Raw genomic sequence first — 27,089 nt, 5'->3', positions numbered from 1 at the left:
AAACTCAATGCCTTCTCTGAGCTGATGTTGAGTATAGCCCAGTGTTTGCTTTTCTCACAGCTGAATGAGACCAGACTGTCTCCAAAAACATAACCTTGCTTTTGGTGCTGCATACTTCTGAAAAACTTGACAATCTTGGAAAAGCTGCAGGGAAAGGAGTATGTAGATGTCATATTATTGATTTGATTCATGGATGAAATAACAAATACAGAGATAATTTGCAGTGAGGGTTGAACAGAGATGGTTTTTTCATCAACTTTTTGCAAGATATCTCTTGAGTCATCTCTGAAGTCTCTGAATTCCATTACAATTGTCTTCATTGAAATATATTTGTAATTCTCAGGCCTAGCCTAATGAATTATCCAAATTTTTCTGAATGTGTTTGATGTGCTCCTTATTATTCATACTTCATTCCCATTTATTATCTTCCACAGTGAAAATCTAGCTTCCAAATCCCTCCTCCAAATCACTTATAAGTTCATCATCTTTATAGCAAATCAAGCATATGTCAGAATTAATGGTCAACATCATTTACTATATGTTTTACTTCAGTTCTCTATTTGCTAACTTTCGAACTTATGCATTTACCACTGGTTTGCTTTTCTCAGCCCAGAAAAGTGCAGAAGTGAAACAAATTGAAGCTGACAGACAGTGAGACAATGCCACACCTCCTCGGGGATGGACTGAGATCAAAACCTGACTCTGGAAGGTAAAAGTCTGTATCAGATATTTGCAGTAAGTCGGAGTTTAGACATCAAGTATCAATTTCTGAATATATGCCTGCCAATCTGAATTGTCTTCCACAAGTTATTTTCTCAGGCTTGAAAATATGTGAATGATTGATAAGAAGAAAATGTTTGAAACTCCTCGGCCTTTTTCTCTTCCCATTTGAAACTGAATTTAAAAGATGACCTGATTGTAAAGTGCTGGAATACAAATCCGCAGATGAAAATTCAGTATTTTACTCAGTTACATTTCTGTGTGTGACTCTGAGTCAGTCACTTAACCTATGCTTTGCCTCATTTCTCTGCGTGGAAAACTCTATTTGTAAAACAGGCATAAAGCTTAAAAAGATCAAGTGAAAATGAGGTAGTGACATAGTTAGCAAGATCCTCTGCATCTGCTCAATGACTGAAAGGCCACTGCAGCGTCAAAGTCGCCAGCTAGCCAGGTTGGTTTGCAAGAACACTCTCAGAGAGAGATTTAAGGCCAGAAAGACAGTACATCTTTGGAAAGAAGTGGGGAAACGTTGAGTGTTTCTTGACATGCACATACTTGCAGTACAGGTGTGTCCTGGCTCAGTCTACACCTGCTCTTGAAACACCAGACAAGCCTGAAAGAGACGAGATCCAGGAATCCTTCCTGAAAGGGCCTGGGTCTCAACAAGGACATGTAAAAATTACAACCTGAATTCATGGCTTCTACCAAGGTACTGTGAATTTGCGAAGCTGGATCTCAAGAGTACCTTAAGCCTGAAGCATCTCCAAAGCCCAGCTCTAAAGCTCTCCTTATGTGTTAGGCAGAATCAAACAGTTTGGAGAGTTTGTGACATAAACTTTGCCATGAAATACGCTCTAGTTGCCTGTCTATCAAAACCACAGTCAGACATGTCACACAAAATACTTCCTGTGACAATAAAAAACCCCACTGCTCCTCATAAAATGCCATTTTCCTGCCACTTTAAATACAATTCCAATTTGCTTCTTGTTTCAAGGTCTATCTTTTTATTTTAGAGATGTTACACAAAAACTTGCTGAGTAAATTGCCAATTAAGACTAAAAAAAAGGAAAAAAAAGTCCTTGGTGCCATTTTGCAACCTCAACTCTGGTAAAATGCAGCTGTTACTTTGAGTCTCTACCTTTCCCGTAAGTCTGTTAAACATTAACACTTAGGTACAGTCTGCCTGATTTGTGTCTGAAGTACAAGGGTTTACAGCAAGGACACCTCAGAAAATTGGAAAAAACAAGGTACAAATAGAAGTCATAGGAAAATTCACAATAAAAATATATCTAAGAATTCTCTAGGATAAAACAGAATTATCTTTTTTTTTCATAATTTCACTTGGAGTTAGTTCTGCTTTTCACCAGGAATGGGGGGCTGGAACTAACTGACCTACAAAAAGCCCTTTCCAAACAAATAATTCTACGATTTTATGATTTGTAACTTCACAGTTAACTTTTTAAAATTAATACAGCCTGAGTGAGTGAACACAACTATCTAGTTATTTCACCAGCTCAGGATGTAGCTGCCTAATACTATACTTTGTCAAACATAACAATATACAAGTACAGTTGGCAAAAGTTATTCTGTATTCCTGCTCACAAAATATGTGATACAGCAGACAACATCACATGAAATCTCTAATGAGATTTGTCTCCATTATTCTTCAGGGTAGTCATCAGATTCGTTGAGCCTTTTCTCTCCTGGTATATCTTTTTGTTGCTGTAATTTTTTACAATTTTACATCATTATTTTGTTTTGTGAATGTTTCATCAAAGAACCTCTCTCTGTGTTCTCCTTTTCTGCATATAAAATGCCTGACTGATAGTTATCCATTTGTGCTCATTTTGTTCTTTACTCCTGCTCTAAATCTTTTCTTTGTTTCACTGTATCTCAGTTGTTTGCAAGAAGCTAGGATAAAGTTAATAGGAGATCTCAAACACCAAAGAGAGTCTCTCTAACAAAATCAAGATAGGACAGCATTCAAAATAGAAAGCATGGCTAGATGCCAAAATATCACTGAAGAAGAAAGGGAGTTTGATACATGCCTCACTTGTGCTTCTAAAAATCTGCCCACAGTGGCCTGGAAGCACTGCGAGGACACGTTTGATTTCATGTGTAGAGTGTGCTGAGCATAAAGCCTATGCAATTCATGTTCACCATTTTACTGTTCAAATCTTAAGCATACAAGCCTTCCACTAAAATTCACAGGCTTTCTGCCTTAAAAATGCAAAAGATTTTTTTTTCTCAAGTGTTGACTCTGTCATTTGCTAATGTAAGAGTGTGTGATATTTTGTGAGTCATTCTTTTTTATTTGAGGTGCTGGGAGAAAAACAGCTCGATGATGAAAAAGTGACAACCAAACTCTCCATGATCTATATGTTCTTCATATTGGTGTTAAAGAGTGTTAAAAGTGACCATGAAGTCATTAGCTCCTCTTGAAAAATCTGACCTTTGCACATTTGTATTAAACCTAGCAAAACACTAAACCTTCATCCACACTGTAGCCTCTAGGACTTCTGTAATCCAGTTGTTTAATAGCAGCATTGCTGTTGAATATCATTGCAGTCAGAGGGTAGATAAGAGGAGGTAATACATGCTCCTGGAGCCAGCATGAAAAAGGAGATGGCTAGATTTAAAACAAACAAACCAACCAAAACAAGGAGGGGAAATGAGTCTCCTAAACCATCTATTATTGTTCTTGTTCCAGCAGGCAAATATGCCTTTTAGAGGGCATTACCAGTTTCCTGGCTGGGAAGACTGTGGTTTTTTGAGAATAATACATCCTCAGGTCATGGCTATTGAGGCTGACATTCAATGTAAGAGGAAGTTGGAAAGTAAATGCCACAGTGACAATGATCCCAGCCTTTCACCAGCATCTGCATTTTAATTTCCCTACTAGTGTCACTTTTAGATTACTCTGATGGAGTAACAGCATGGCCAAAGGTGAATTAACTTCACTTGGTTCTAATTGAACTGCAAGGCTTGGAAGGGTGAGAAGAGTCTGATAACCAAAGTGCCACCACCAAACCATCTCATCCAAATCCCTCTGATCGTTAACCTCCTCTCCATCCCCCAAATCATCACACCTAACAGGGTGCTTCAACCTTCCAGATCCCCCTGAAGCACTGTTAATGTTGTAAACACCAGTACACCAAGCAGTCAGACTGACAGCAGTTTCCCAGCAGAAAAGGAAACCTAATACAAGTTGACATATGACAGGCACAGAAGCTGTGGTGCAGCCCTTTGAGGATCGCATGTGCCATTTTCTCCCTTTCAGAACTGTTGAAACAACAGACTGTCCTTGGCCAAAATGGACAAGTTTAATCCAAACACTGTCAGGTCCTCTTATTGTTGATAATGTTTGACATGGCTGAGCGTTGTGTGATCTTTTTTAGCCTTTATGTGCAAATGGAAATGGTGCTTTTTCTTTTTTTCTCCAATTGTTTTTTCCACTCTGCATTGCACACAGCTGGTCTAAATGTGCAAGAGGTGCCAGTCCCTGCGTGGAATACTAGGAACACAGAGATGTAGCTAAGACCTTGTAGAATTTCTGGGTGTTTTTTTCTTTCTGCTTAAGAAAACTAGCAAACCCCAGAACAAAATAAAATCCTTTGTGGGCATCCTCAGATCAGACATGAAATATTCATACTAATGCAGAAATCTGCTGCTGGGTTTTGGAAGGTTAGTTTATTTATTTATTTACTTATTTACTTATTTGTCCTGATTATTTGTATTCTAGTTAATTAGGCCTACCAAAGAAAAAAGCTAACCTGTTTGCCTGTAGAAGCCTTATCCTCTATTCTACAAGCATTTTCATTGTGTCCCTATTACTCTTCATTAGAATTCAAGCTGTTCTCCTGAGATGGTGAAACCAAGTTAGCCTGACAGGTAGTAAAATGTTTGTAGACACCTAGCCAGTCAGATCCTGAACAGTTGTCACCAAGATCAATTTTAGAGGCAAGTGGATGACTAAAAATAACCTATATATATATTGTAAAAATAATATTTTTTACAGGAGTTGAAATTACCATAGTTGGAAACTATATTATGCCTTAACTACAGTTCAAGCCCGAAGTTGAGCCAAAGTGAAAGCCTGAGTGCCAAAGTGTTATTAAATACTAGGAACACATGGAAGAAACTTTGCAAAATTTCTCATTGCAAGTACTGTACTTTTCATTAGATCAGGTGGCTGCTTTCTCTTTCCTTTGCTAAAAATACCAAAATGAAAACTATCAGAGGTGAAGAATTGAAAATAATTAATTTTCATTAAGCAAATTTGTTGTTGCTATAATTTACCATCAAAACAAAGAATGCACCAGGTGAAGACTTAGAAAACATGATTAATTTCTGTTAGTAGCTCTGTCTAGTCCTCAGACAACTTTGGTTTAGCTTTTAAGACAGTCAGTTCTGATTTCATGAGCTCCATCTAAGGCACATACATATATATCAATGATCAGAGGAGCATTTGAAGAATCTATCTATTCACTTTTGCTTCCTGGAACCTGAACTCTTTGGATTATTTGGTAAAGCACTGATTCTACTGCTGATTTTACTGTACGGTTCCTCTGTCAAACTAGAGTTTATCTTCTAGTCCTGGCACATCTCATCTGTGTAGATCATAAGAGCTTTATGACAGTGACTACCAGTCAGTATGTGATCAGAGTCCAAGGCAGCAGACTCGTGAGAGTCGTGGGATCTTGTCGAGGGTTAAGATTGTGGGGTGACAATAAAACCCTGGCAGATGTATTGTTAACCCCCTCTCCCCCCACACACACTTCCCCCTCCCTCTTCCCCCTTTTCACTAAGGAGAGGCGATTGGGAGGAAAAGAAGCACAGAGTGAAGAGAGTTGGAAAAAATTAAAGATGTTTTACTAATGCTACTAATAAGAATAGAGAAAATAATAAAAAATATACAAAACCAATCTTGAAAGTCTCAGCAACTGCAGAGCCGGCAACCAAAGTCCTGGATTAGACTCTGCAGCCAATCGGAGCTGGATTCAGTCTCTCACTAGGCCTCAGTTCGCAGGGACGACTAGCAAGGTCCTCTCCTAATGTCGGCCATAAGCAGAAGGGAAAAGGCAAAAAAGGGAAAAGCGAACGAGATCCTCGTGATCTCCCACTTTTATATGAAGTATTCACGTGAATGGAATGTTATACACAGTTGGTCAGTTTCTTGCTCACTTGTTTCTCGTAGCCCCTCTCGCGAGATGTCCATCTGTGCTTATCAATAAGTTTGCATTCCATTGCTAGGTTTGCCAAAACATGTGTCTGGTGCTCCAGGAAAATGCAGTTAATATGAAGGCTTTAGCTGACAGGCAAATTCACTAAAAAAGAAACTTGTTTTTAGCAAAACCAGGACAGATCTTTAAACTGGTACCACAAGAAAAGTACTAATAGTAGTAGAGCCGTAACAGCAGCTAAAATGTTTGACAGCTACAGCAGAGAGACAAGACAGATGAGGATGAAGGCTGGTTTTCCTTTAAGAGTGACTCCTACAGAACTGGAAAACTCCTTGTTAGGGCAATTGTTGGGGTAAGCTCATCCAGGTAGCTTTTGTAATAGAAGAAATGGAGAAGGAGAACAAATGTGGTTTTGACAGCGGGGGTTATAAAAATGCAACAAAAATTAGAATTGTGCTTGATGGTATTGTCCTGTTGAAGGGGTCCAGCAGAGGTCTCATCTTGCCTTCTGGACTTTGATGATAGCTCATACAATCTCCAGGCTGCATCCCTATGGCTTTGTGCTGTATCTGGCCACGTGTACAGGTTGCTGACAAACTATAACACATTATTGGCTAGAGAAAGGGAGACAGGGAGAAAAAAAGCAGCTGGGGGAGAAAAAACAACTGCCAGGAACAAGAAAAAAAGCTGGCAAGTTTCACACCATTTCTCCTACTTTCTAACTGGCACTGGATAAATGCAGCAAGTGCTTCCAGACACACCAAATCAACAGCGAGGTATCTCAGATCTGGTCAGGCTTCTCTCACATGTCACCTTACACAAGCATTGGCATTTCCATCTGTCTCAGCTGTTTGAACAGAGAGAAATAAGTATCAAGGCTGAACAATGGAGGTTCTCTTTCCAGTGGCCCACCTGGTGAGTAGCACACAAAAGTACATGACAGACCTTTTTGCTCTCCCATCTAGAGGGAGAGGCAGCCCTGAGTCAGGCACTATGCATTACTTCCAGTTGATAGAGCAAATTGTTTGGCTTCTTGTTGTCTGGGTTTTTTTAATTGAGGAGTGAAATCTGGGGAGAAGTAACTTCAGACTGAAGATATTTTTTTCTGATGGCCTGTCCATAGACCTGATCTCCAAGATGGGACGAAGTATCACCTCTGGAGGAGCAGACAATCTTTTTGAAGGAAACATCATGGAAATGCCTTTGTTTTGAACATCTGTTTAAAAAAATAAATAAAAAATACAAAATAAAAATATTTTAAAAACACAAAACAAACAAAGAAAAAAAAAAAAAAAACAGATTCCAAAAAGAAAATGTGATCTCAGCAAGGTCCTTCACCCTTTTAGGCTCCCTTGCAAAGATATTACAGGAAGGAAGAAGCATGTTCCAGGTACAGAAAACCAGCCTGGAGTTAGCATAAGGACTTTGCAGGACTGGAGCCAAAATCCTAGTATATTAATACCCTGCTGATTTATTGTTCAGTCAATTGGTCTAATAAGCAGTGACCTTCAAATGGTTGCTCATTTTCTCTCCATGGGTGAAGTGCGCAGTTCCCTGCCTCCCTCATCTCTCTGTAAAGTGTTTCTCTTGCAACTCTCTTTAAATTGATAAAAATGTTTGGGATTGGGACTTTCAGATTCATTCTGACCTTACACAACCCTCATTCCTTCAGAAACAGGTGAATTCCTAAGGCTGCTCATAACTTGCAAGGCCACTCTCATTTAAAACCCATCTCTCCTCATTTATAGAAGGAAATGCTACTCTTGCAAATTCAATGAAGGTGTGAACCTTTTCTGTATTCCTCAATCTTATAGTCAGCTTAAGAATACAAGCCTGGAAGGAAGGACTCAAGTGATTTTAAAAAGGCTCCTGTAAGGGAAAAGAGACACATATTCTCTTTTGTCACATAACAGCTTACAATCTTTCACAAATTACTAAACTCAGATCCTTAAAAGTGCAAAGTGCCTCACTGTGCTATGTGCAAAATACCTGCATACTTTGGGGCATCTGGGTTTAAGCCTCTGAAGCTGTTCTCCACCTATGAAATGAGATAATAATAACTTCCTGCATCAGCAGAGTGATGTGGGATTGTATCAGCTCACCTGCAGCCAGAAGCAGTTCATTACTGCCCTCAGGTGTGAAAGCAGCTTGCTGGCACAAAGCCACTTCCACAAAAGTCTGCACTGGAGCCATGAGTGCTGTGTTAAATATAGACTGTGAGACTCTGGGGGCTGTTAGGTACACTGGAAGGTGTGCAGTGTGGGAGGGCAGGGGGGACAGAAGCACTTTGGGAAAGTCATGAGGTCTCCTTCGTTTTCTGTCTGTATCAGATTTCTAGTCCAGAATTCAGAGTAGGGTCTTCAAAAGGAGCAAGGAGTAGTAGGATTGGAGTGAAAGGAGGGTCTATGATAAGCATGTAGTTCTGGGGTTTAGATTAAAAGCTAAATGGTTTTGCTGTCTCTATGCTGATTTTTTGCTTGGTTGGGTTTTTGTTATTGTTGTTTGGTTGTTGGGTTTTTTTGTTTGTTTTATCATGGCAGAAAATGCCAAGATTTGTTATGCCTTAGTCATAACAAATGTCTTAGATACAGGTGGAGATTTCTGATAGACAGTTTGGGTTTTAAAACTATCTTCCTCTTTGTTTATGCAAGGGTACTATTTCACAGAATTAACTCTGACTGTCTCAGTTTTTCCTATAGTCATCTCAGAATTAATTGTTTTCTCTTTTCATCTAAAAAATAATAGGAATGGTTAAAGCTCTTTTTAAAAGCCTCTGTGGGACTTTCAAGCAGTCACAGCAAGAGTGGAACATCTCTCACCTTAAAGGCTGCTTTGAGAATCTTTACATTCACCCCCTTATGCTCCTAGGCTGAGCTAATGGTCACTGTGTATCCCAGTGTTGATGAAAAACAACGGAATATCATTAAGTTAGTGAGCATGAAACTGTTCTGCAATCAGAGGAATTCTTCTTATTCCTGTTTCTTTTTTCCTGTTATGAAAGGCTGCTCTAGTCAGTGTTGGGATAAAACCAAGCCTCCAGAAGCTCAGACATGATAGAAAAGGGCTGTACTATTTTTTCCCCACTGTGAAGGACGTAAAATGGAAAGAGGGGAGACCTGCATGGAGACAAATTCATACACAGCTACATCACTTGTGGAAGAACAGCTGTGCTGGATCATTATCTAGGTTTCACCAGGGTGTAGGAAAATACACATTTGATCAGAAACTTTTCATTTCACCAGATAACATTAGTGAAAAATTCATATTTGGTATTTATGAGACTTGCCTTGTGAAAATTTGTGAAAGGTGTCTCTGTTTTAAAATGGCTTTTAGAAAATGTTACTCCTGTATGCATATCTGACACTTGCTCTGTCTGTTGCTGAGATCTCTTCTCTTCAAAACTGACACTGATCCGTAAAGTACCTCCATGCCTCAAATGGACAAATATATTATTGTGGTCTTCATGTTGAACCATAGGACTTTCCCTCCTGTGGTAAAGGAAGAGTCACCACGCCCTGCTTATTTTTAGTGCACCACAAAGGGAGCCTGCAGCTGCAGCTCCTATACATTTCAGTATTAATTTTTTCAAGTACCCACTAAGAAAATTATTGTGGACTGGAACAGAAAGAGTATTTCCTAGCAGCATGTACTGAAAAACCACAATCACCATTATTTCTTTTTTCCTCGGCCATTCATTCAGTCCTTCATTTTCTGGGAGAGACATTGACTCAAATTCACGCAATTCCAAGAAGTTACATAATAGTTATTCAGGGGGCTGAGATGGGCTACTTAAGTCACTTGATTAGGTGATCAGTTGTAAGCAGGGGACTCACCAGGATCAGTGGGTCAGTTACCGTGTACCTGCATTAGCACTTCAATCAAAGTTCTCTTTAGGGAAGAAAAGGGGTTTGAATAAGCAATACTTTTCTTGATGGAATTGCACGCCCAGTGTGTGTTGGAAAGGTAGAATAAAACCTGGTCCCCAGGCGGAGAGTCTGCTCAGCTCTGATAATGTGGTTGCTGACCTTTAGTGCAACAAGGAGTTAAGTTGCTCATAGATGACACTAGCAGCAAAAGACGGACACCTGGCTTTTCTCCAGCCCAGAGTGTATGTGGGGCCATGCACAGCAGCTTGCCTCTTCCAGCTGAACAAGATGCAAATCTCAGGATGGAAGGCAGTAAAAAAATCACTATTACAGACCTATTCTGCAGCAGCACTTCGTGATGTCTCTGCAGTCCATCCTTGGATGTCTTTTGCAGATGAGAGAAGGAGAAGGAACAAACAGTTTCTCGTAGGAAATAAAAAACGTTTTTTTGGAGTGTTCTAGTGGTTACACCATGAGTAATGAAACCTTAAGGAATCCCTCAGAAAAACAGGTGATTTGTATAGTTCAGGGATTTGCATAGATAATGCTGAGAAATAAGTCCAACACTGGATGCAGCAGTCTTCTTCTAGGCCTTATAGCAGAAAAGCCTGAATGATTTCTCATCAATATAAGATGTGTATCACAAGGAAGGTGAATCAATGTGAAAGATCAATTACTATAAATTCATTCAGGGGATAAAAATTAAAACCATAGTTAGTTTATTCTATCCAGATAAAATCTGAACCCAACTGATAGCACAGAGAATTTTGTCATTTACTTGAATAGGTGTGGAACGTCAAGGGTTTAAAATATACATTAAAGCTACTTTCATCAAAAAAAGAAATTATTTCTCATTCAAATTTGCAGAATAAACTTGCCAGTTACCTCCTTGGAATATTTGTTGCTATTACACTTATACATAATTTATTGCTAAATTTGTTTACATGTGCTGTGTTTGAAAATGAAGCAGCATGAGAGCAAAGAACATTGTAGTTTGCCTGTTATAGAAAAGAACAGAGTGTGAGGAGGTTCTTTTATTCCTCCTGTATTAGAAGTGATAAGTTAAATACAAGGACTGAAGTGCCTTTGCAGACTTACATAATAAATATAATGTACATCAATCCTCTTAGCTAAATATTGATAATTATCTCCCACATTAAGGACCAGTCTGTGCCCATTTACTCCACAGGAAGGGGTAGTTTCAAAGAAGTTTGTGCCCTTTCTCTGCCACAATTGCCTTCTTGCATTGATAGACTGAGAGAAATTCCCTTCAAATTCTTTCTTCTTAAGGACTGCTGGGTTACAAGATATTCCCAAGGAGGTGGAGTAATACATAGGTATGTCCATGCTGTGAAGGCTTCAAGTGTCCCTGGGGCCAGCAGAGAGGATGGTCGTTGAACAGGACACTGTAGGTGCCTGGGCAGTCTCACACTGAGCATGGGGCTTCCTGCCCTCCCATCCCAGCCTGGCTCCACATAACTGCATCCTAGCACATGCCAGGTCCTCAGCTGTGGTGTTGTCAGCATGGCTCAAGTGACATCAGCAAGGAAACAACTCTATGGCAGAAGAGACTCCCTCCCTGCAGCTCCTACTTTTGCAGCATGATGTGGTTCTGCCAGCTCAGCCAGCCATCTCAATGAGAGAAGACCCAATAGGGACACTGCACTTCTGGCTCTCAAATTCCCCAAAAAGAAGAAATGTTTCCATTAAAAACTGTTTTCATATCTGTCTGTAGGTACTGTAACCAAATAAAGTATAACCCTACTGAGTTGTTCAGCACTGCAGTGGCAGAGAGGGAAAAATGCTTAGAGAAGCATCTTAGCCTTTTTTGTAAACTGAGCATGGATGAAAACCTGTGCCTCTGTTAAGTGGTATCAAACGCAAACCTGTACACCACAGAAGGCACACATGAGGATATGGTCACAGAATTCAGGAAAAATGTGTGTCTTTCACTGAGGTCAATACATGTTTCTTATAGGCAATGGAAATCAACTTGCAAAGGAACAAGTCCCTAGAAACAAAATTTCCCCTTCAGCAGCTACAGACTAGCACATGTTGGCTTTTGCAATGATTATCTTAAAAAAATAAGCATTGGGCAGGAAGATGGGAGATCCTGGCAGAATCCTGATTCTGATGCTGATGGCCAAAACACACGACTTTCCCCATCTGTTTTCCCATTGGTGAAGTGAAAGCTGTACTTCTCTCTGGAAAGGTGTTGTACTGCTTAATTAGGTAATGTCAGGACAGTACTTTGACCATATAAATACCATATAAATGCTAAGTGCCTAATTCATTACACCCTGTGCTGCAGTGGTGAGGCAATAGGGTATGCTTTCGATCTCATGCATAGGCATCCAGTCCAAACTGCTGTACTGACATCCCTGGATGAGTATTCGGGCCCAGTTACTCAATCCCTGAAATGCGTCCCATTTCTTGGGCATGATGATCCTCCTGCCCACCTGTCTGTGTGGCCCCATGCCCTCTTAAAGCATCCTGTGTCTGTGTTGGAAGCTCAGAAGTGCCAACAGGGGGGAGAGGTGTGTGTGCGCAGTCAGCAGTGCTTTTCCTTCGAGTACATCACTGCACAAGGTGACACAGCCTTTCCACGATGTGATGGCCATGGTGGACTGCCTTTCTGGAACACCTGAGTGGCAGTTTCTGCCAGAAATATGTTCACGTGGTTGTGTCTTCTCCATGAATTTGAGGCAGTGTTGACTTGTATGCAAAGACTCCATTTTATTAGTCACAGAATCTGTACCATTAGGGCCTGCTTCACAATTTAGCTGGTCTCATTTCTACAGTAGCACAGAGCCAGGACAGACTTCACAATTGCATTATTATGGTACCTCCCATGAGCAGCAACTGCTCCCTAAGTAGGAGAGACGAGGGTATCAGCTGAACTGCCTCAGAGCTCCTTTCAATGAACGGACTTCAAGGATTGTCAGACAAAACTAAATGCACCAAGCTTCAAATTTATTGTGCAATGTTGTTTCAGCACAAGAAAGCAATCCGTTCGGGCACAGTGTGGATTTCCATCCTCCTCCATTGGTCAGATGACATCTTGGTGTTGAGGTTGCTCCTGCCCGTGAGATTTGCAGGCAGTCTATGCCTCAAACAGTAAATATGGTCCCTGGATCAGTGCCTGGAGATAAGGCAGCCAGGGGACATTGCTGTGAGAATGGTAGAGTTGAAGAAAAACGTAGATGAAATAAACCCAGACATGGAGCCAAATAATTGCTCTCTCTACAGTCCTTAATCCGGAGCTGGCTCCAGCAAGCAGAGGTGCCAGTGTGCACCAGCTGGGTGTTTCTGGCCTGGATGTTGTTTGTTTTCATGTTCCTCCTTTTCCTGGCTCCAGGCAAGGCCAAAAAAAGAATGCCCAGAAGCTGCGAGGGGAGATAGTTGGTCAGATCATCATGGCTGGATGAAGGAAGCACTGGGAATCAGCAGAAATCACTGCAGATGCTTTGTGGGATTTGCTTCCCTGATCATAATACTGGAATGTTCAAACTGGGAAAATATTCACAGTTCATCTACTGCTAACTAGAATAACCAGCACCATGAAAACATGACAATCAGCATGAGATGCTACTGCCAGCTTAGATCATTCCTTCATGCAGCCCCCCAGTCTTCAGCAATTGTTTTAGGAGTTTGGAGAAATTGGAATGGTGTAACTCATGCAAACAAACTAACTTTCAATTTTTTTCAAAAAGGTAGCAATTCTACTTTTAGTGTTTTTGCCAAGAAAAGCTTGAAAATATGAAGCAAAATATTTTACCAAGCAGTAAGAAACAAACAAGATGACTGTGATTTTAGGAACAGCTTCCAGCCATTCAAGAGATGTGCATGGCTCCTGCAGCTGGAGCATTGTGCACCACCAGCCCATGTCGGTGTGGAAAGCAAATGTTGCAAAGCTCCTGAGCTCTATTTTTCTGTGTCTGGCCTAAAGAAGAGCAAGATGAGACCTAACAACCTTTCTGGAGGCTGAAACTGTTTTATTCTCATTCTCTGTTGAGAAAAGTAATAAAATGTAGCCCAGTGGTTCAAAATATATAAACCTATATTTCAGTGGTGCAAAATCATTACAGTGTCTGTCCATAAATTCTTGTACCAGTCTAAGCTGTTTAATTGGCAAAATATATACTATATCACATGAACTTGAGCACTTAAATTTAATATTGTCTCAGCCTAATCTCAGGTGGTATTAATCACTAATTAATACTTTTTAGGGGTTTTACTCATGCAGAAAGAATCAGTACTCTAATTACCACTTGTTTGATAATGTGCCTTTATCTTTATTTTAATGGGGCTGCCACTTTATTTAGATGCAAACATCTAAGGATTTTTACATCCCCAAGAGCAATTGCTCTCTTAAATACTTTCAGGGATACAGTTACTTTAAAGCAATAAGCAGTGCAAGAAGAGCTAGCATGAAATTATATTATATCTCCAGAGCTTTGTAGTTATATAAGAACTCTTGGCATATTCTGTTAATTAATGGAACATGTTTACTGTGTGGTTTTGAAGTTATTAATTATTTTTATTAGTTTAAAATTCTTTAACTGTCATGTCTCTGCACTATTTATAATATTAATTCAAGCCAAAGGTGTATGGTATTTTATTAATTCCTTTCTTAACCAAGGCATGAGCAAAATAAAGGAGGGAAGAGATTCATTTAGTCAGATGCCACCCCACATTCCAACAGTGCAAACATGTATATATATGTATGCGTATATTAGCAGCACCCAAAAAGCATGAGAATAAAATAACATTTTATGCCATAGAGTTGCTACACTAAATCTAGCAATTTTCCAGTGTAGGCTTATTTTTAAAATACTAATATTTCTAACCTACACTGATTCATAAGTGTTCCTGTAATGCAGAACATAGTACTAACTAGAAATTTTCAAATTTAAAAGGAAAAAACCTCTACTTTTACTTTCCGAAACTGGACTGAGGAAAGTATAATAAGCATTTAGATGAGGTTTCTTCCTGTGTTAAGGGACTAGGAGACAGTATTCTTCTTTTTATTATTTCAATTTCCATGATTTCTGAAAAAAATACTTAATTGCTGAATCTTTTTAGCTGACTGCAAAATGAATAATAGATGTATACAAAGGATTAATGTAAAAGACCTGTACTATTTAGTCATTTTAATCCTCCCTTTCTCAGTGTGGGCAGGTCAGGTGTAAAAATGCTTCAGAAAGGTGTCTGAAAATTAATTCATTAACATTCATTAGGCACTTGTAATGAAAAATAAAAATGTGGTACAAAGAATTGCTATTTTCCTTCTTTATATTCCTCAGACTAAATTGGATTAATCAGATTGGAAAGGGTAATAAAATATCAGAGCTTGTTCTTATCTCTTTGCTTCCTCTCATTGGTTATAAATGAGTACACAGGAATGTACTTGCTGTTGCGAGGCAGCAACAATATTTGAGACACTCTGAGCTACCTTCTCATTTTGAGGCAGAAAATGGTTACAGAAAGATCTTATTTTCTCACTGAGCTCCACTGCTGGGCAGCAAAAGAGAAGGAGCAACTGTGAATGAGACATTTCCTTTTCATTTTTTAACTTGCTTTTCCTTTTGCTGTGCAGAAGAGCAGGCAGCATCACTTGCCCTGCTCTGGTGCGGCTCCTGTGCAGCTGCTCCCACGCTGCCTGTGACCTGCTGACTTTCATCTCTCACATCAAGCGGTGGCATCACCTTCTCTAATGTGCTGTGAAGCTGTGGTGCAATCCTGCTTCTCAGCTCTGCCTTTGGGTACAGAAGAGGATGATACTGCAGCCAGAAATGAGCTTGATCTATAAGAATACCTGAAGATGGCTGGGTCTTATATGAGATCACAATCTATTTTTTATTATTTGACCCATCTCCTCAAAAAAGCCCACTCACAGCAGTGAGAGGTTTCTCTCCACGTTGGAATTTGGTCCTGTGCAGTTGTCTTTTTCACATGTTCTATTTTTATCAGCCGTCTAAAGCAATTTACATCCAGCTTTTCAGTTCTGAGTAGAAGCTTTTCTATAGATTTTTTTCAATAAAACATGGTGAAACAGATTAACACTTTAGATGGGTTTTAATAATAATTTTCTTCATTTCTGTCAAAGATGAGCACAGAAGTGTAGCAATCTTTTCCTACCAGCTGTTTTCAGCAAGCCCTTTAACGAACAAGAAGACACAAGCATGTGAAGGAATACAAACCACACTTATAGAGCTAAAGGTACCTTCAGGTGAAGAAACTCAATGTGTCTTCAACACTTACCCACAGGACAGCAGACCATGGCATTGTACCCAGAGACAGCAAATAGGCTGCATTAATGCAGAGAAAAAAAAAAAGAAGGCTGCATGACCAAGTGTATCTTAGATGATAGTATATTTAGAGCTTGCATTTTTTCTTCCCGTACCATATGAAAAAAAAAACTATTTTTTCCTCAAGGCACACCACTTTGTCAGCACTTCTCTAACAGCTTTCTCTATCTTTTTCTTGTACATAGGGAAGAAAAATAGCTAAAATCTTCGTTCTTGCATTCTCCCTCCATGAATATTTCCTCAAGGGCCTTCTCCTAATGTTGGTGTTCAGATCTCCACTTTGATAACTCAGGAGAGAGCTGCCCTCACTGACATTCAGGGTTCTCCTGATCTGTGCTACTGCCTCCATTCCCATGTCTCATGCTCTCTCTTTGTCTTTCCATCACATCCTTTTCATGAAAGGCAAACTCTGTCAATCACAGGCTTTCACGGAGAGCTGACTGTTTCCTTCCTGAGCACTGCTGACTTTTGCTAAGCCTGTGGCTCCTGCACTTGGAGCTGCCAACTGGCTCTGCAGCACTTTATAACTTCAGTATTTTTAAAATGCTCAATCCTTCACTTCCCTCTTTTAACATCTCACAGCAGGCATGAAGCTCAGTGAGATGGTCAGTAGGAGAACTGACTTCATGTAAGTAAAAATAAAAGAGTAACAACTCAAGTCTTCCTTTACTTGGGACTGAATCGCTTTGAAGATGCACAAAAGGAATACTCACTTTTACTGTGGGATTTGTTTTTTTTTTTCATCTTCACATACTCTTCATACTTCCCAGGGCCCTGGTTTGTTCTAAGAATCCTTGAAGTCAAGTTTGTGCTTTGGTCCATGCCTAAATTGGGATCCAAGAGTCTCGGAGTAAGTGTTCTGAGTAAGAACTGTGACTTCCATCAGCCAGGTTGAAGTGATATGAACTGAGCAGATATCGTTATTGGAAAAGATAAAGGCATTTTCTACCCAAAACAAGCCATGGATTTTGTTCATGTTCATTCAAAGCACCTTTCAAATACATTTGTGAGGTCAGAAGAAAAGAAATTATATTCAACAATCAGGTTAAAACCTAATTCATATCCATCTTTCAGGGAGTGAGATTTTAATCTTTTAAGATATGTTTTTCCTACAACTTTGAAATATAGACTCTTCAAAACTATTAGGAAAATATTTTATTTCAAAGATCTTTCAATTAAGAACTCATTTGAATATTTGAAATTCTGGTGAAGAAAAGCTTGCTGCTAAAAGACTTCATCATCTAGAGCAAAGCAGATGAACTACAGAAGACATCAGAGTTAATAGCCTGACCAATACATTCCTAAGGCCAAAAGACTGTCAGTCATTAAAATTCTCAGTGCACAGTGAAAGTTTGAGAAATTCATGCTATGATTATTTTATATTAAGCCTATACATTCTGGCTGACATAGAACCATATTTTAAAACAAAACTCCCCAACTGGATTTGAAATTCTACCAAAGAATACAAGTGTTTTTTTAATCTGAAGACTTCCAGTCACAAAGAACTAAAAAGATTAATTGTATTGTTGTCTCACTTCTGGTTCAAGAAACTCACAAGCTTCTAGCAAAGTCATCAAGCCTCAGTTTTTCATTATTACCTTTTGCTGCTAAATTATAGCCAGCTGCTCTCAAAACTTTATTCTCCCCCAGAGGTGAGAGTGGCTGTGGTACAACAGGATCTTCCCCCTGCACAATCCACATTCCCTTTATGACACACTTTCTTGCAGATAACTCGTGCTAGGAGAGCAGAAACTCAAGATGTTGTTGATGCCATACACAGTAGCAATGCCACTTCTGTACTCTGAGTCATATCCCAGTTCCAGCTATCCGGGGGTCCCCAGTTCCCTGGGGTCTCTTGTACCAAGAGTTCAAACTGCCATCTGCCTTGTCCCTAGAGCAAATAATCATAATGTGACCATCTCACATGTTTGAAACAGCATCTGTTCCTGTTCCCCATGCAGAAAAAGTCTGTAATTGAGTTCGTCAGCCTTCCTTCAGGGAATGAGTTCTTCAGGAAAAAATGTCAGCGTGAATGTAAAATTGCAACCAAATTAATATTAATACTTCCTAGTCTCCTATGTTTTAATGTTTCTCTTCTTTTTTGTGTGTGGCCTCTTCCGTATTGTTTTTGAAAGAGCATTTTCTAATTCTAAAGAAAACAGACCTGGGGCCAGGTATTGGATCACTGTCTCCTATTAACTTTTTCATTTGTACCTTGTGCCCTCTAGAAACTGAGTCTTGGAAGTCTCAGAGGTTGACTGTTTTGTCTGTGTAATGTGTGTTGCATCCTGTTACAGAAACAAAGGACACACATTCGCTTTTATCTGCACTATAGAGTGAAAACACCACTGTTCATTGTGATGAGCGTCTCAGCAGTAGTCTCCTGCCAATTCTCCTCCTCCAGATTCATATTCATTTGTTAGGTCTAATTAAAGACCCATGGTACAAAGAAGCTTAGGGCTGCTTTACATTCAAGCTCCTCTGCTTTTGACTGATAGTACACCTTTTGTGTGCAACATTTTAGGATTGTGTAGAAAAGACTTACAGTGACAGATTGTTTTTGTACATACTGGCTACTGACCATTTCATTTTCATTATATGTTTCATTGTATACTTCAGAGAGAGCATGCTAACGGTTTGCAACGTACCAAACGTATAGTGGAATCTGAGTGCTCTATGGATGGATGGAAAAAGCCTGGTATCTTGCATCAGATTATCCTACAGCAGCTTTAAAAGAGCTGTGGAGCCTGCAGCACATGAGGACACTGTAAAAGATAATATAACACTTTCTTTCTTTGCAGTTCTCTGCTTTTTTTCATCTCTACTATTCCACAAGAGTATTTCTAAGATTATTATATATTGTGTAGGAACTTGGAAACTGGGCTATCCAACCTCACCCAAAAATCAACCTGGGTTCTTTCCAGGTCAGTAATGTTTTGCAGATCCAGTTAACAGCCTTGTTGGGACATTTCTGTCTTGATTACCTTGAAAACCTGAACATAGTCAAGACAGCCTAGAAAATGGTTGTTATCCTTCAGTTCTGCATTGTCAACAGGCAGCAGAAATAGCACTGACCAAGGGGCTACAGTTTTACAGATCAAATTCTGTCCCACAAAGATGTTTGGTTCTATTGGAACTGCATCTAAAAAAATCAAGGCATTGTAGAAGGGAATCCAAACCTGTTGCTTAAGAAGATTTTCCTTTTATTTAATCACTTTATAGGTGAGCCCCATCTTGATAAGATAGAATCTAACTGTGAGATATCAAGGGAGAAGGAAGTTTTTACAAGACTTTGAAAGAAAAATACAGTCTCTCTGTAAAACTGGGTGCAGTTATCAAGCACTGCATTCAACTCCATTTCCCCAATACCAGAATGCCAGTAAGAAATTCTGGGAATGGGAAAGGACTGATGAAATGGTTGGGCAGGGCTGAGAGTAGGAAGGAAGTGTGTTTTCAGGAAGAGAGCATGTGTTTGCACTTCAGCTGTTGCAGTTTTCAGCCTGGTATCTCAGTTTAACATGCTGATGAATGTGTGAGTTTGTATTAAGACACTAGACTGTGAACTGAACAGCTGAAGCACAGGTGTAAATTCCCTTCTGTCAGTCCTGTCACTGCAGTAGCAATCCCAAACATAAGGCAGGACAATAACCTTACACCTTGATTTCAAGATTCGTACGAATGTTTGTTTCCATGTTAAACTCCTTGCAGAATACCCACATTACCCACCTAACCACAGGCCAAAGAGAAAGTCCATAGACCTTCTGCTCAACTTGTTTGGTGTCTTGGAGAAAAAGATTAAGAAATAACAACTCTTAAAAAAAAAAAAAAAACCTGCATTGCATTATTGTGGTCATCATGTTGATAAGGACAGACCTTTGTCTACAAGGCAAGTCAGAGGTGAGTTCCCATCGCAAATCCACAAACATTATGTATTTTTCTAGGGAGAGCCATTTACCATAGTTACATGGCAACAGTGCCCCATCTTCCCAGTAAAACAATACAGTGGTGGGAATACTATTAGTCCGTATGTTATATCAAATATTTACTGAGATGAATTGTATGCAATATCATATCTATGTCCATAATATTTGTCTTGAAATTTGCATGGGGTAATTAAATAAAGAGCATTGTCTTGGCATTGGAAAGCAGAGTAGATGTGTGCGCTACCAGGCACTGTACGTTGTCTCTGCTTATTAAACAGTGTAAGTGCAGTTCATATCATACCTGGGGAACACACTCGTGCTTCATCTCTTTTTTTCCAGCTGATGAAGGAGTTGAAGGGAAATAAGTCTGTTCATGAAAGGACAGAGTTATTTCCCTGGTTGGTTTTGCACCAAACTGAACCCAGTCTGTATTGCTTAGTTTGGATCAGCCCTAAAATCTGTCATTCAGAGAAGAGTATTTCATCCCAGTATTCTTCTGTGTATGGACCCAGACATCAATACGAAGGATTTTAAGGTCTAAAACCTTAAAGCTGAAACTATTTCAATTTTCAAGCTTTTAGATCCTACTCTTATTTCAGCTAGGAAGGCATTATGTATTGTTTTATGGGGATTCTTCTCTGAAAGAACTGCCACCAGTGCTACTTGGTCCCTCAGAGGCCAACAGTGTCTGCTCATTAATTTTGTTGATAACTGTTAAATGCATGGTTGACTTTGATGCAAGAATCTTAAACTAACCAAGACAATCAGTTCTTGCTCATGATAATGTCAGCTTGACTATAAAACTGCTTGATTTATAAAGATCTCTGCTGTGCAGCTAGATTAAATAAACAGTACACTCAGTGCCTGGCGTCCATACTGTAAATAGAGTATAATCACTATGATAAGAAAACACTTTTCCTGGCCAAATGCCATGTTCTCCACTAATTTACTTTTTTGTTACCTCTTGTGACTTATCTCACTATTAATAACTTATAAGATAGACAAGTTATTCCAGAAGATTCAGAAAATTTTATTGATTTTCTTTATGAGACTAAATTTCTCCACAGAGACTCTTAATTTCTGGCAGGAACCCACACGGAAATGAGCCAGTTTACAAGGTGACTGTAGAATAAAGTGGACTGAACTTTGTTGTGGCTATGAGTTTGTGCCCTCAAGAATCCAGGTTCAGCTCCTGATTCTGCCACAAGTTTCCCAGTACAGCAGTGTTTGAAACTAAATTTGCTGCCCTCCAAGAGAGTGTTCAACATTGGGGTATTTATTTTTTTTTTGTCTCCTTTTTGATCTAAGACTTATTTAAGTATTTTATATTTTTAAAATGGAACAATTTCTAATTATTTAATATTCACTAAGGGAAAGAGACACCATAGACTAATAGCTGGTTTGCTCTGCTGGGAGAAAGGAAGATTTCAGCACAAAATCTCTACTATGTAAACCTTTAATTATTTTAGATAAAGCAGAATAACTGACTGGGTGAGACTAAGTGTGCATCCAGGACAATTCCCTCACATAAGTACCATACTACAAACTGCCTGGCCTCCATATACCCTGTCAAAGTGAGTAACTTGCTTCCTCAGCACCGTGAATGAGAAAAGGAAAGACATGCTTGCACACTCATGGATGCAGTATTTGCCCAGAAGAAAATAATTCAGTTAAGAATGGCAGAAGTGGCTGAACCCAGAGGCTCTTTCTTATCTCTTTTGCAAAGACCTACAGGTAAAGACCATAAACAGTCATACAGATAGAAAGAAGGGAGGTGGCACCATAGCATTGAATCCTGTTGTGTGGAAAGTTGACTCTGGAAAACTTAAAGCAGTGGCAGAGATGTTCAGAATCAGCTGACCTGTAATCTTCTTGAACTTGTCTAATATACTGTAATCAAACTAAAAGTATTCCCAGCCTGTTTTAATATTCAGTGAAGACAAGTTACAAAAACAAAGCCTGCTGTTGAAAGCAAAAAAATGCAACCAAATGAATGCATTGCAGTTTAAACCTGCTTTTATCATTAAATGTGAAAAGCCTCTGAGCTTGTTTAGTTCATGGTAGTACTGGTAGTAGCACCTCATCCATAGCAATGGAGACATATGGTAGTAAAAACACTGGGGAGAAGAATCAGTCCCTGCAATTCAGATACAGAAGCGGGGACGGCGGGAAGTATGAGGAGAGGAACTCTACAAATAAAAGTTGTATATCCTCAAAAGACACATCTCTAAAACAATTGGCCAATCACTTTATATCCCCTTGCGGAGGAATGAATGTTTTCTGCTCAGATGTCAGGAAACAAATACAATACAAACCATATTTACTTTGACAAGCTGAAAATTACAAGCATCAAGGGTCCTGCCTCTAAGCTGTGTCTTTGCAAATCTTGACATTTTTTAAGGTTCAAGCAAGCATTGACAGTGAACTGAAGTGGAAGCCACGAAATCTCAGATGAGTGTGAATGGCCAACTAGCGAGATTTCAATCAGCTCTATCAGCCAGCTCTTCAGCTCCCAGTAAACAAGGAATTTGAGAAGATAAGCATTTCACTAGCAGCATTTTTATTTTCATAATGATAATTCTAGGCCTCTTCAGTTTTATTGATGCTTAGGAATACATATGTCTAAGACTGTTCACAAATTGATTTTTTCCTGTCATTTTCACTTTCATCAAAATGAAAACAGAACATGCCTTGGAGCTTGAAATATATATACTTAAAATAAAGGAATTTGTCTTTGAAATGTCATGTTGGTGTTTTGTAGTGTGAAGCTTTTTACTCTTTTAAATCCTCTTCCATACTGCATCATGCCTGAGCTGTTCTTCAGGTGCTTTAACTTATCACATTCCAAAAAAATTCAAACCCCAAAATATTTTCTACAGAGAATTCTAAGTCTCTGTCTCCATGCTCCTGGGAAAAACAGCTCAGAGTTCATACCCTTGCTTTGCTTTATCAACTAGATTCCAGCTCTTCTTCTAAGTATTTGAAAATAAAGCCTTTGTGTTTGTGTTGGAAAAGACTTTCCTATGTGTGATTTTTTGTTTTAACAGTATTTCTTCTGCCTCAGCACCTAATAAAAGCTTTGCAATGTTCTCTGTATAGAAAGGCCAACCAGAATAGCAAGATAGGTAAGATACTGTATTGGGTTACAAAGTTTCTCAGTTCAGATTCCTTCTCGGCATAATCCAGTCTTGGGCCCTGAACCTTGGATTTTTATTTCTTCAGTAGCACTTGTTAATTTGCAGGCTACTTTAATTGTGTTTATTTTGTGTGGAGCAGAAGTAGCACTTCTCCAGGAAAATCTCAGGTAACTGTACACACAAGATCTTGACTATAGTTCCTTTCAGTTTGACTGTGCAAATCTGTTGTTCCACTGAATGACAGATAAAAAGTGTTACCCAGATCAGACTGGATCCTGTCTTCACATAATTATCAGACAAGATGAACATAGCCTGTTTTCTTTCAGATTTGCCTTCACTGCAGCACAGAGTAACATTCAGTCCAGATCATGAAAAGTGACATCAAAGGGATTAAGTATCTAAATCATTTTCTCAACATAGTTTTCAGCACCAGTCTGTATTATATTACCTTCAAATTTTGGCATGACCACACTCCTTTTATTGTCCCATGATTTCAGCCAGTAGAAGACAGAGAAGTGTCTTGCCCATCTTCATCCTACTTGACCACTTGCTTTCTGTTAAGTGGGCAGAGAAGAAGCCACAGATGTGCTTGTTTCCAAAGTCAGGCAGTCTGCATAGACCCTAAGAGAGCAGAAAGTCCACAGGCAGTCCACCTCATTCCTACTGTTTAACTCGTTTTGCGTTACTCAAGTGATTCTTGTTTTCCTGAAGCATTCAGCCTTTCCTTAGAGGAGAAAAAGCTCAGTTTAAAAAAAAAAAAAAAAGGATTATTTTAATCTGCTGGCTGTAAAATCCTTCAGTCAAGTTAATTATAACAGTTGCACCAACCTGTGGAGCAAGGCAAACAAACATGAAAGAGAAGAACACGCAACCAAGATAAAAAAGGGACCAGGAGATGAACTTGTCTTCAGTTTGTCACTCATGTGCTTTGATTTGCCATTCTTTTCAGGCATTTTAAGTTTTCTAGGCAGCTGTGCTCACATATTCTGACAGTCCTGCTAATTCTGCCAACTCAGTGATGGCTGTTTGAAAATTTGTTCACCAAGTTATGCAAATTTGAGCACCCACAACTTCTTTTAGAAAGATCCAGGGTTGTTAGTTTAAACATGTAACAGATATGCACATGCAATCATATTTATTTATTAATGTAGCCTGTGTACTTAAATATGTACACATGCATGCATTTGTGCTTGCACAAGCACACACACACAAATATATATGTTTAACATCTTCAAAGGCAATGGATGTATAAATGCACAGATGGTCCTTGACAAGAGTACAGAGAAAAAGACACACCTTATCTTAGGACCAAAAAAGAATATTCTTATGACATTGAAATAGAAAATTCAGTCATTTGTTTGTAAGAGGCTGTACCACCATGTTATTTGCAAAATACAAAATGTACACAAGTAAAAAATTTGTTACTTGCCACAAGGCTTGCCACACCAAAAATACATTTGTATCTCAATAGCTACCCTAGTGCCACAGCTGAGTGCAGGCCAACAGCCCAACTGGTAGATTTTCATGTACTGAGTCAAGCAAGTCCTACAGGTGTGTGAGAAAAGCAAATTTTCTATATCAGTTAGCTAAATTGGTCTTGTCAGCAACAGGGCTGTCAGCATAAAAGCATCATCAAGCCCCAGCCACAGTCAGTGGGAGTACACACAGGTAGCAGATACTGCCTTGTCTTCTGGTGTCTTATCACAGTTGCATCAAAAATTCTGGTGAAGCGGCACAGAGCTGTCAGCTTAGATTCACCACATTCAGTCTGTACCCTTACTTTTTAGTCCATTTTAAGTCCATAAATTCAGTGAAGTTCTGCTCCCGTAAGAACAGAGCAATAACACAGTGAATCAGGTCTCATGTGGGAACAGATCTTATCTTGCTGTCACAGGTATGCTAAAGTAAAGGGCAAGAAAGAGTGACAGTGATGGCAGAAGCACCCAGGCAGGCACAGAGGAGGGACTGGAGACTTACCAGGGTGATAGAACTTGAGAGGGTTGTTTGGCAGCTTTATCTATCCACAAAGAAGGTGATGGTTTCTGAAACAATAATTCTGGGTTAACTTTGTAGTCAAGGAAAATTTAGCCAATATAATTAATGGAGTTTAGGGTACATTTATCCATAGATATTCGATAAATAAAATTCCCACTTGCCTCTTCTGATTGTGGCGACCAATTCTCTGCAGAGACAAAAGGGATCTTAATATGACCGGCTCAGTTATAAGCACATACTCATGGTCAGATGAATCCCTGCAGTAAGTGCTTTGTTGATGTTATAAAATGCACAAAATGCTCCTTTCCATCTCTTTGGGTTGGAAGCTCATCTACTCCATGCTTTGACAGACCACATCAATTCGGATTCACAAAATACAGCAGGCACATAAGCATCTACTCTGCTCCTATCTGAAAGATTTAAGTTCCAATCATGATTAAATGTGGTACATGTACAGCAGGAGTGATTGGAGGTCCCTGATGCTAAAATAAAAATCTAAGTGGAGGACCTGTCTGCTCTTCAACGTACTCTACTCTCACACTGTGCTATATCTCTTATCATTTTGTTAAGCACTTACTCAGCTTGTATTGTGAGCAAAAGACTTATTTACCCATAGAGCTGCAAAGAGCAGGTTAGATATTCTCCTGGATAAACGTTTCTAGATGAAAGAGAATTGAAAGTTATTTGGCAAGAGGGGAGGAAACATTATTTGTGGGTTTACTAACTGGAATGCAGTGATCTCTTTCTCTCCTACAAAGAAAGAAAAAATAAAGATGGCGTGTCCTGTAAATTTTTTTCACACTTGTACTAAAATTTAAAATCTTCTTGCAAAAAATCTGCATCAAACTAGTGAATGAAAGGTTAATAAATACAGTGATCTAAATGAAATATTATAGCAATGTTTAATTAATATTTTACATGCTTCAGAGTCAACACAATTCATTTTTTTCCTTTGCTATGAGAAGCTAGCACTTTTTGCCATAACTTATTCCAGATTCTTATATCAGTAAACAGCAGCAGAGAATTGTATAAGCTGAAAGAAAGCTCAGCATTATGCAAAGAGTGATAAACTTCTCAGAAGGTGTTTACAAATGCATTCAGTGAAACAGAATTTTAATGAATTGTGCCACATAATCTTGCAGTTAATGAGCTGTAAAAGTCTTTGTCAATTATAGTGACTAGAAACTAACTCTTTTGGATTCTAGATCAATAATGGGACTTTTTTCTGTACATTTTTTTAAGGAAAAATTAAGATCTAAGAAAAATAAAAGGTATCTTTGTCGTATGAGGTATCTCAGAAAAGTCCCTCATTATTATAACATAGCTATCTATATTCTTATTATTTTGTAAAAACATCTTTCAGCTGCATTAAAAGAAACAAGCTTTCTGAGATCAAATGGCACCAGTGTTGTAAAATGCCAATGGCAAAAGCAGAAGAGACTAATGACTTCAATAACAACTAGGGACTTTTTCCAGGAGTTATATTAAATTCAACTGTTGTGCACAACCTCCTAGAAAACAAAAATTATCTTGTTCTGCCTTTTCTATCCACCATAATTACTCTGCTGTTAGAAAGTGGACACCTTAAGGCTTTCTGAAAGACTAGTTCATCTGTTTGTGTCTTATTTTAAGCAAAGGGTCTGCACACATTTCTTTTTTTTCAGATGAGGTCACCATTCCTGCCTAGGAACATAAGATTATAACACATCAGAACTGCCACCGTTCCCAGCTCCAATTAAATCTTGTGACCAAATAGCTCCTGTGACTCTCTATTCAGCTAGTAAAATATTATTTTAAAAAACAAAGATTTGGCTCTATGTTTTAATGTCTTCAAACTCTAAAAGAGATGAGACCAACATTTATCAAATAAAAACATGGAAGGCAGTTTTATTGCCTGTAATCTCTAATTTATTGCGTGACTTTTTCCCAGTATGATTCTACTTTTTCCTTCTCT

At 39.0% G+C, this 27,089-nt stretch overlaps 1 long non-coding RNA gene across 1 annotated transcript in view; it reads left to right on the top strand.

Annotated features, from left to right (window-relative positions):
- Positions 1–27,089, top strand: part of LOC110366126 (uncharacterized) — a 100,505-nt gene that overhangs the window by 51,427 nt on the left and 21,989 nt on the right. The window contains exon 2 of the long non-coding RNA XR_002426214.2: positions 609–709. This is a non-coding gene — a long non-coding RNA (uncharacterized LOC110366126). The remainder of the gene's footprint in view (positions 1–608; positions 710–27,089) is intronic.

The sequence above is a fragment of the Columba livia genome, chromosome 7, assembly GCF_036013475.1.
Source record: "Columba livia isolate bColLiv1 breed racing homer chromosome 7, bColLiv1.pat.W.v2, whole genome shotgun sequence".
NCBI classification, from domain to species: domain Eukaryota; kingdom Metazoa; phylum Chordata; class Aves; order Columbiformes; family Columbidae; genus Columba; species Columba livia.
The sequence above is the reverse complement of the archived record's forward strand: the minus strand, read 5'-3'. Positions and strand labels throughout refer to the sequence as shown.